We start from the raw sequence: 8,651 nt of genomic DNA on the forward strand, positions 1-8,651 counted from the left end.
CACTGTGCCCTTCCCTGCCCGCGCCCCGGCCGGCATGTGAGCTGACCCGAGCAGCCGCACCCAGGTTGAGCTGAGCTGCTGGGGCGGGGGCTCCCGCTCAGGAATCAGTCAGGAGGCCTTCACGGCCAGGTCGCCCGCCCCGGCGCTCCCCGTCGCTCCCCTCATCTGCTCAGGACAGCGACTTATTTAACACCCACCCCCCGTTATTTATCTCCCGCAGGACCCCGTCCTGTGCCCCCGCCCGGGCTCCGTGGTCGGCTCTGTGCTCACTGTCACGGCCCCTCCCCGGGGCGGAGGGGTCTCTCTGCACTTTGTGGTCCCACCTGCAGCCGCTGTTAATAAAGAGACATTTTCACTTGAAAAAAAATAATAATATATATGAAATGGAACAATTGTTTGAAAACATGCTATCAACCAAAAATCATAATAGAAATAGTTCATTTGAACAGGCCTGTTTTATTAAAGATACTGACCAATAGGTAATAACCTTCCAAAAGAGAAAGCAACAGTTCCATATAATTTCACTGGTGGATTATGTAATGTGCTTAAATAACAAATGATGAAAATTCTCTACAAGTCTATTTGTGAAAATTCAAGAATGTGGATTATTTTTAAACTCATTCTACTAGGAAAACATTACCCCAAACTGAAATCTGACAAAGACATAGCAAAAAATAGAAATGACAGGCAGACTAACAGTCCTCATAAATGCAAAATACTTCAACATAATATCAAATAAAATCAACATATAAAATAATTTTGCATGTAAATATATATAATTATTATTGATTGTAGGATCTCTGTCTTTAATGTGCTGTACACTGTTATTTAATGCTATAACTAGTACTCCAACAGTATTTTTTCACTTTGTGTTGCTATGTGGGGGCAAACTGTTGAAATCTGTACTTAATACATACTAAAGTGATCTTCTGTATATAAAGAAAATTGAAAATGAATCTTGATGTGAATGGAAGGGGAGAGGGAGCGGGAAAGGGGAGGGTTGCGGGTGGGAGGGAAGTTATGGGGGTGGAAGCCATTGTAATCCATAAGCTATACTTTGGAAATTAATATTCATTAAATAAAAGTTTAAAAATAAATAAATAAATAAAAAACAAACAACCAAACAAAAATTTCAAAGAATATACCTCAAACCCAAGTGAGATTTATCCCTCATATGCAATGCTGATTCTTAATTTGAAAATCAGTTGATATAGCCCAGCACATCAACAAGCTAAGGAAGAAAAAAATTATTGTGTCAGTAAATGCAGAAAATGCATTTTATGAAATCAACATCATTTCATAATAAGTGAAAGGATAAAAAAGATTCCATAAAGGGTGAAGGACAGCACTGTGGCATAGTGTGTAAAGCCGCCACCTGCAGTGCCAGCATCCCATATGGGTGCTGGTTTGTGTCCTGGCTGCTCCACTTCTGATCCAGCTCTCTGCTATGACCTGGGCAAAGCAGTGGAGGATGGCCTAAGTGCCTGGGCCCCTGTCACCCATGTAGAAAACCTGGAAGAAGCTCCTAGCTCCTGGTTCCACTATGGCCTTTTTGGCCACTTTGGGGAGAGAACCAGCAGATGGAAGTCTTTCCCCCTGTGTCTCCCTCTCCCCGTAACTCTTTGAAAAAAATAAGTAAATTTGGTAGGCTCGAGTGGTTTCCGTCAAAATGGGAAGTTCATGAAACCCGGGAAAATGCTGCTTGTCCTGAACAGATGCTACTCTGGATGCAAAGCCATCATTATGAAGAACATCAATTATGACACCTCCAACCATCCCTACAGCCATGCTCTGGTGACTGGAATTGACTGCTATCCCTGGAAAGTGATAGCTGCCATGGGCAAGAAAAAAAAATTGCCTAAAGGTCAAAGACCAAGTCTTTTGTGAAAGTTTATAATAATAATTACCTCATGCTCTCCAAGTATTCTGTGGATATTCCCTTGGACAAAACTGGTCAACAAAGAAGTCTTCAGAGACCTTGCTCTTAAATGCAAGACCCAACAAGAGGCCAATGTGAAGTTCAAAGAGAGATACAAGACCAGCAAGAACAAATGGTTCTTCTACAAGCTGCGGTTTTAGATATTTTTTGTTGCAGTCACTAAAAAATAAATAAATAAGCAATTCTTTACTAAGGTGACTATACTAATATCCAGCAAAATAGACTAAATCAAAAACTTTTGCAAGAGACAAAGATGGACATAGTATACTGATGATAGGATTAACTTACCAGGAAAACATAACTTTTATAAATATATCTGCACCAACTATCGAAATAATTACATGTATGAAATCATCATTAATATATGAGCCCAAATTCTTGAAATGCAGACCCTAGAAGGCAGGTTCTATCTTGGAATTATAGCAAGGATTTAAGGGTTTATAAGAACAACTTATCAAATTAACTGATAGTCTTCCCAATAAGGATCCAAACAAAGAATTGTCCTTGCAAGGTAAGAATCAAAAAAGACTTTTTGAAGTATAACTATTCAAACAGCAGTTCTAGTCTGGCAAGCCATTTTCCAATAAAGTGTGTAAAAAATATGATGCGTTTATGTAGACATTACTTCTCAGTATACTTTTATTTATTACCAAGATGATAGGGACAGTTTAAAGATTTCTCCCAATGCTTCTCACTGCTTTGAACTTTGTAAGGAAAGTATTACGCATGACTGTAAAGAACAAAGGATATGCTGAAGCAAAAGAAACCACACGTATCAATCAATCAAGAAGTTGATGTTTCAGTGCACCATATTTCAACTTCCAGTGGTAAGGTCTCTCATTCTTATGTAGATCAACCAGTGATAAGCTCCTCATTTTCCGTTGTCCCATTCAATGAAATCAGCAAGTTTCTGACAAGAGCTGTAGGAAAAGTGTTACCAGCCCTTTACATTTGCCAAGGTATGGAGCCAGAGACTTGAAAATTTCATTTACCTATGTCAATGATGGAACTGGAGTGAGTGTAATGTTGCAACTCAGACCTCTACTACATCTTAAAATAGGTGTATGTGAATCTCACAGCAACAAATTCACTATCTCTGCTTCCAACTAATGATTAGGTCTATTAAAAACTTTAAATATGGAAATTTCTCCTTCAATCATACCTTCCCCAAGGCAGTTTCCATCATCTGTTTTGAGTATTCCACCAAAAATAGCATATATCTTGATTGTCTCCAGACTACTTCAAGGCAGCTCTTCCAATTACACCACCTAAGGCAGGCTTCTCTCCATCAGTGCCTGAACCTTTTCAAAGTTATGAACAAATACCAAAAGATCTATTCCCACAAGGTGAAGAATTAGGGATGTCTCCATGCCTGTTTCCTGTAGTAACCTCAGCTAGTCTTCAATTAAGGGCAGCTAGTCAACTGCATCTGTGCTTTAGCACAAAAATTATAAAAATATCTCAGTGAAATAGCTAACAATCACAGAACAGTGCCACATTTATATGGGAAGGAAGTATGTGATTAAAATATAATTTATTATCAATGGGGTAGAGGAGGAAAAATAATTATTTTTAGAGAAGGGATGGAACAAAGTAAGAAAAAGTCCCTTGAGTCTCTAGGGGTGATAAAATGTGGGGAGGCAAATATATGGTAAAACAATGGTAGATGAAGTAAAACTTGTTCTCTAGATTTTTTTTTAAGATTTATTTTATTTATTTGAAAGTCGGAGTTACACAGAGAGAGAAGGAGAGACAGAGAGAGAGGTCTTCCATCTGCTGGTTCACTCCCCAGTTGGCTGCAACAGCCAGAGCTGCCCGGATTTGAAACCAGGAGCCAAGAGCTTCTTTCAGATTTCCCATGTGGATGCATGGTCTGAAGGACTTGGGCCATCTTCTACTGCTTTCCCAGGCCATGGCAGAGAGCTGGATTGGAAGTGGAGCAGCTGGGACTCGAACTGGCACCCATATGGGATGATGGCATGGCAAGCGGTGGCCCAACTGGCTACATCACAGCGCCAGCCCTGTTCTGTAGATATTTCTGATGACTTCTCCAGACTGACAAATTTCTAAATTAGTCTTTGGTAACCAATCTTTGTCTTTCCTTGTATAGATGGAAGGAATGGTCCAATGTAAGTATATTCACATTTGATTAGACATTGTCAAATTACTTAACAGTCATCCTGCTTTTGTGTAGAACAGAGGAAAGTTATTGAGTCTTTCTTGTATCTACTTCTTCTTAGCTGCCTTCAGTGGAAAATAATCCTTTATTAAATTGGCATACATATGGTCTCAAACTGGCATATTTTGAAATGGCATATTAAGGTCTCCTACAATGAAAAGAATGCCCAATTCTAAAAACAATGTTGGAAAATAGTAAGATTTCAAGAAATGAGATCTCATATTTCAAAATTGCAAAAAAGTAATTTTTAATACACACAAAAAGATAAATTGATGAGGTGATGAGTATGCTAATTAGGATACATATTTCAGTTTATGTACATAGGCCAAAATATCACATTGTACCCCATAAATATACAATCTGTTAGTTGTGAATTAAATAAAATAAATAAATTTATTTAAGACATGAAATCTTAACTGCACCACATTCAGAAAAGTTCAACATGAAATACTTTTGGAATAAAAAACTATCCCACTATCAAAAGAATTAAAATAAACAAGATATGTGGAATATATAGCTGAGTTAATATAATTTATGTGTGGAAATGTCCTATTTAAGCAGAAAGAAAATTAGGAGATAATAAGTAATATAGCAATAGCTAAAATAAAATTACCTAATAGACCATAAAAAAGTTAAAACACAAATAAGATAAAGAAGAAAAAATTAGAACCATACATAATGTTAAAAGATTATACAAAATCCTTCAATCAACAATGAAACAAGCAATCCAATGGAAAAATAGACAAATTATTTGAGTGGGATGCTCAGAGAATAATCATTAATGTGAAAATGACCTCAGCCTCACTAGTACAAGATATATGCAAACTCAACCAAAATGATTAAATATTTTGCCTTTCATAATAGCAAAATTTAAAAAGCATTTTCCATTGTTCACTAGGATTCAAGGAAAAGAGGAATATCATTTAATTTGAGTGAGAACATATACCAATACTCTTTTTTGCTTGGTAATTTTATAATACCTAATTAAATGTGAACATTCTTATGCTTGACCAAGCAATACCACTTCTAGACATCTATCTTAAATGAACGTAAAAAATATAGATACTGGGGCCAGCATTGTGACTCAGGGGGTAAAGCCTCCTCCTAAGACTCCAGTACCCCATCTGGGTGCCAGTTCCTGTCCTGGCTTCTCCACTTCTGATTCAGCTCCCTGTTAATGGGTTGGGAAAACAGCAGCAGATGACCCAAGTGCTTGGGCTCCTGCACCCATGTGGGAGACCCAGATGGAGTTCCTGGCTCCTGGCTTCTGTCTATCTGGGTAGTGAATCAAAAAATGGAAGATCATTTTCTCTCTCTCTCTCTCTCTCTCTCTCAGTATCTCTCTTTCTCTGTGTGACTCTCAAAATCTTTAAACAAATTTTTAAAAAATACCCCCAAAATGTAGACTTTATATGAAGTAGCAAAATAGGAATATGCATCTAATATACAGGAATGGTCAAATAAACTGTAATGATTTCTAGAGACCTGTATGCTGGAAAGAAGGAAATATACAGTAGATATGTGTCAACTGGAATAGGAAATAATTGAAATTTCATCACCTGAATCCTCTTCTTGTATTTGGGGGGAATTTTCAATTGTATAAGCTTATGTAGGAGGGAGGGCCCTATCTCTTTAACAGAAATACAAAAGACCATATATAATTGAATTCCTCGAACTTGGACAAATGGTGTCCAGGAACATACCTAAACATATTTTTACCTTGAGTTAGAATTAGGAGCAAGTGACACACTATTGTTAATTCTGTTATATGCCACCAGATTCCCCTTAAAAGAATGAGAATTTTTTTCTTCCTCCTTGTGGAAGCAAAGCTGGAAGGCAACTCTCAACTCTCAGCTCTTTCGTGAAGTATCTTGGCTACAAAAATCTTTTGTCCAAGGTCCATGCTATTTTAAGAACAGACCGCTTAAAATTATGTTCGTATAAAAGTGCAGTTCCTTTGCCTTTATATTAATTCTGGATAACTGCTTGGCCATCCCCGCTTTATAAATTCCTGTGGGGTCAACTGAAGCCTCCGTTGAGGCTGCATAAGAAATAGCTTATCTTTGCCCAATCTTGCTTCCTTCTTGTCTCTTCCACCGTATTGATCCCAAGAGTATTCCCCAATCACTTTTCTGCTTGCTAAGCTTATTTCAGAGTATATTTCTAGAAGAACCTAATCTGCAACACAAATAAGCACGAACAATTTGGGATTCACTCGAATGCAGAGATATACCATGCCTAGTAGTATTGGAGTCCATTCAAAACATTTACTGTCAGTGTCATCAGCGACTTAACCAGACTATTTCTGTGGCATGACTTTCTTGGTTTGTATGTATTTTCTCAAGCTTAGTTCCAGTTTTTCAACTCTATGAACTTCCCAATGTTCTGTCAGTGCCTTTTTGAGTTTAAGTAAATTAGTCAATGTGCAATACATTTTCCTAAAACAATCACAGTAAATCCATATTTAGTCATCTGGAAAAATTTCCAAGATATATTGTTGAAAGAAAAAAATCAAGTTGTAGAAAAATATGCACAGTATAATTCCAGTTATGTAAAAATGGCAAAAAAAATATAAAACATGGACATACTTGCCTGTATATTCATTTAAAGTGTTCAAATATATCCACTAAGATAGCAACAATACATTTTTCTGGAGAAAGAAAAAGTAAAAATAACTGTGAGGGTGAAAGGGTATATAATGGTTTTCTCTATGTATTTCTCTAAGTTTTTAATGAGAATATGTTCATGTATTACCTGTGAATTACTTCGTAGTTAATTCAGGAAATACTTTATGAAACTAAGACAGGCACTATGAAAATGTGTAGATATAGCAATAAACAAAATAGTACAAAGCCCCAAACTCTCCAACTCTTAGAGTGTTTACATTCTAGTGATAGGGGAATGAACAATGAATGAATAAGCAAAATATATAGTATATGTGTGTAAGTGTAATTTAAAGGATATGGAAAGATACTGTAAAGTGTTTTGAATAGAAATCTATCATGATCAGGGCTGGCCTTGTGGCAAAGCAGGTAAAATCACTGCCAGTTTTGATACTGGCCAGCCTTATTAATAGTTTTAATATCAATAATTTTGGTGGGTTCTTGCCATTTATTCAGATAATAATTCTGAATATCGGCTCAAAATAAACCAGGCTACATGGTAAGTTTTAAGTGTTTTATTCAGTGAAAGAAATGAACAGGAAAGTGAGGGCTTTATTTAGGATAGAAAGAAGTCTGGAAGAATAAGTTTGGTCTATACCCGGCAGAGAGCAGGCCAGGTCAAGCATGCAAGCATGCAAGCAGAGGCCAAAAGACTGCATGCCTGAAGGCGAGGGACAACAAGGGAGGGGCCCACCATGTTCCAGGACTTTCATTTACTCCAAAAGGGGAATGGTTACATAGTCTGATTGGCAGGTGGACTCACAGGTGGGGTCAAGTAGGGGTGTGAGATCACACAGAGGGCATGGTCTTCCAGCTCACAAATCTAATCAATTTGATCCTGTCTGCCTGCCTATATCAGTTTGAGTCCTGGCTGCTCCACTTCCAATCCAGCTTCCTGCTAATTCTCACCTGGGAAAGCAGCAGAAGTTAGCCCAAGTGCTTGGGCCCTTGTTACCCACATGGGAGAACTGAAGAAGCTCCTAGCTCCTGGCTTCATTCTGGCACAGCCCTGGCTGTTGCAGCCACTTGGAGTGTTACCCAGCAGATGGAAGATTTATCTCTCTCTGTCTCTCCCTCTCTCTGTAACTCTGCCCTTAAATAAATAAAGTAAATCTTTAAAAAAGATATGTGACATGATCTGGGATATTAGTCAGAACACCCTAACTGCTCTACTTAAAAGGCTGTGAAGGGTGGCAAGTAGGAAGGTAGGTAGGTGGTTCCTGTTAATGACCCAAGCAAGAAATAAGAGTATTGTAGACTACGGTAGTAACAGTAGAGATTTAAAGAACTGCATAAATTCTGGAAATTTTTTAAATGTAAATCTAGATGATTTGTTGATAGATAGGATATTAGGATATAAAAAGAGGAATCAAGGATGGTTGGGACATGTGAACTGGAAGTAAAAAGTAGCCCATAATTGAGAAAAGAAAATTTGCGGGAAGACTAACTTTAGGCAGATGGGTCAGGAATTAAATTTTGAACATATCAAAGAATTTTCAATCCTTTTAAATTTTATTTTTCTCATGTAAATATTATAATACATTCATATGATTAAAAGGTAAATAAAATGATGTGATATATATTGTTGTGAGGAATCAGATGGGTTAATAGGCAGTCAGATTAATCCCAGTGGAAATTTAAGGTGCAAAAAGCTTTCTTTCCCCAAAATTACCTTTAGCAAGGTCAAAAGTGCCTGCCCCACCTCTTAGGAATTTCCAGTTTCACCATGAGAATAGCAAGAGGGTGGTGATTCCATCCTTATGAGCTCCCAGTTTACTTTAAAAATAAGTTAGGTATCCCACCCTTCTGGTGATTCTTTTGTTTTTTCATGAGTAAGCCAGACAGGGTAAATAAGATTGCAAATCAGGTC

At 37.5% G+C, this 8,651-nt stretch overlaps 1 pseudogene; it reads left to right on the forward strand.

Annotated features, from left to right (window-relative positions):
- Nucleotides 1-1,677: 1,677 nt before the first annotated feature.
- LOC133753449 (large ribosomal subunit protein eL27-like) lies at nt 1,678-2,079 on the forward strand (annotated as a pseudogene).
- Nucleotides 2,080-8,651: the final 6,572 nt, after the last annotated feature.

The sequence above is a fragment of the Lepus europaeus genome, chromosome X (assembly GCF_033115175.1).
Source record: "Lepus europaeus isolate LE1 chromosome X, mLepTim1.pri, whole genome shotgun sequence".
Taxonomy (NCBI): domain Eukaryota; kingdom Metazoa; phylum Chordata; class Mammalia; order Lagomorpha; family Leporidae; genus Lepus; species Lepus europaeus.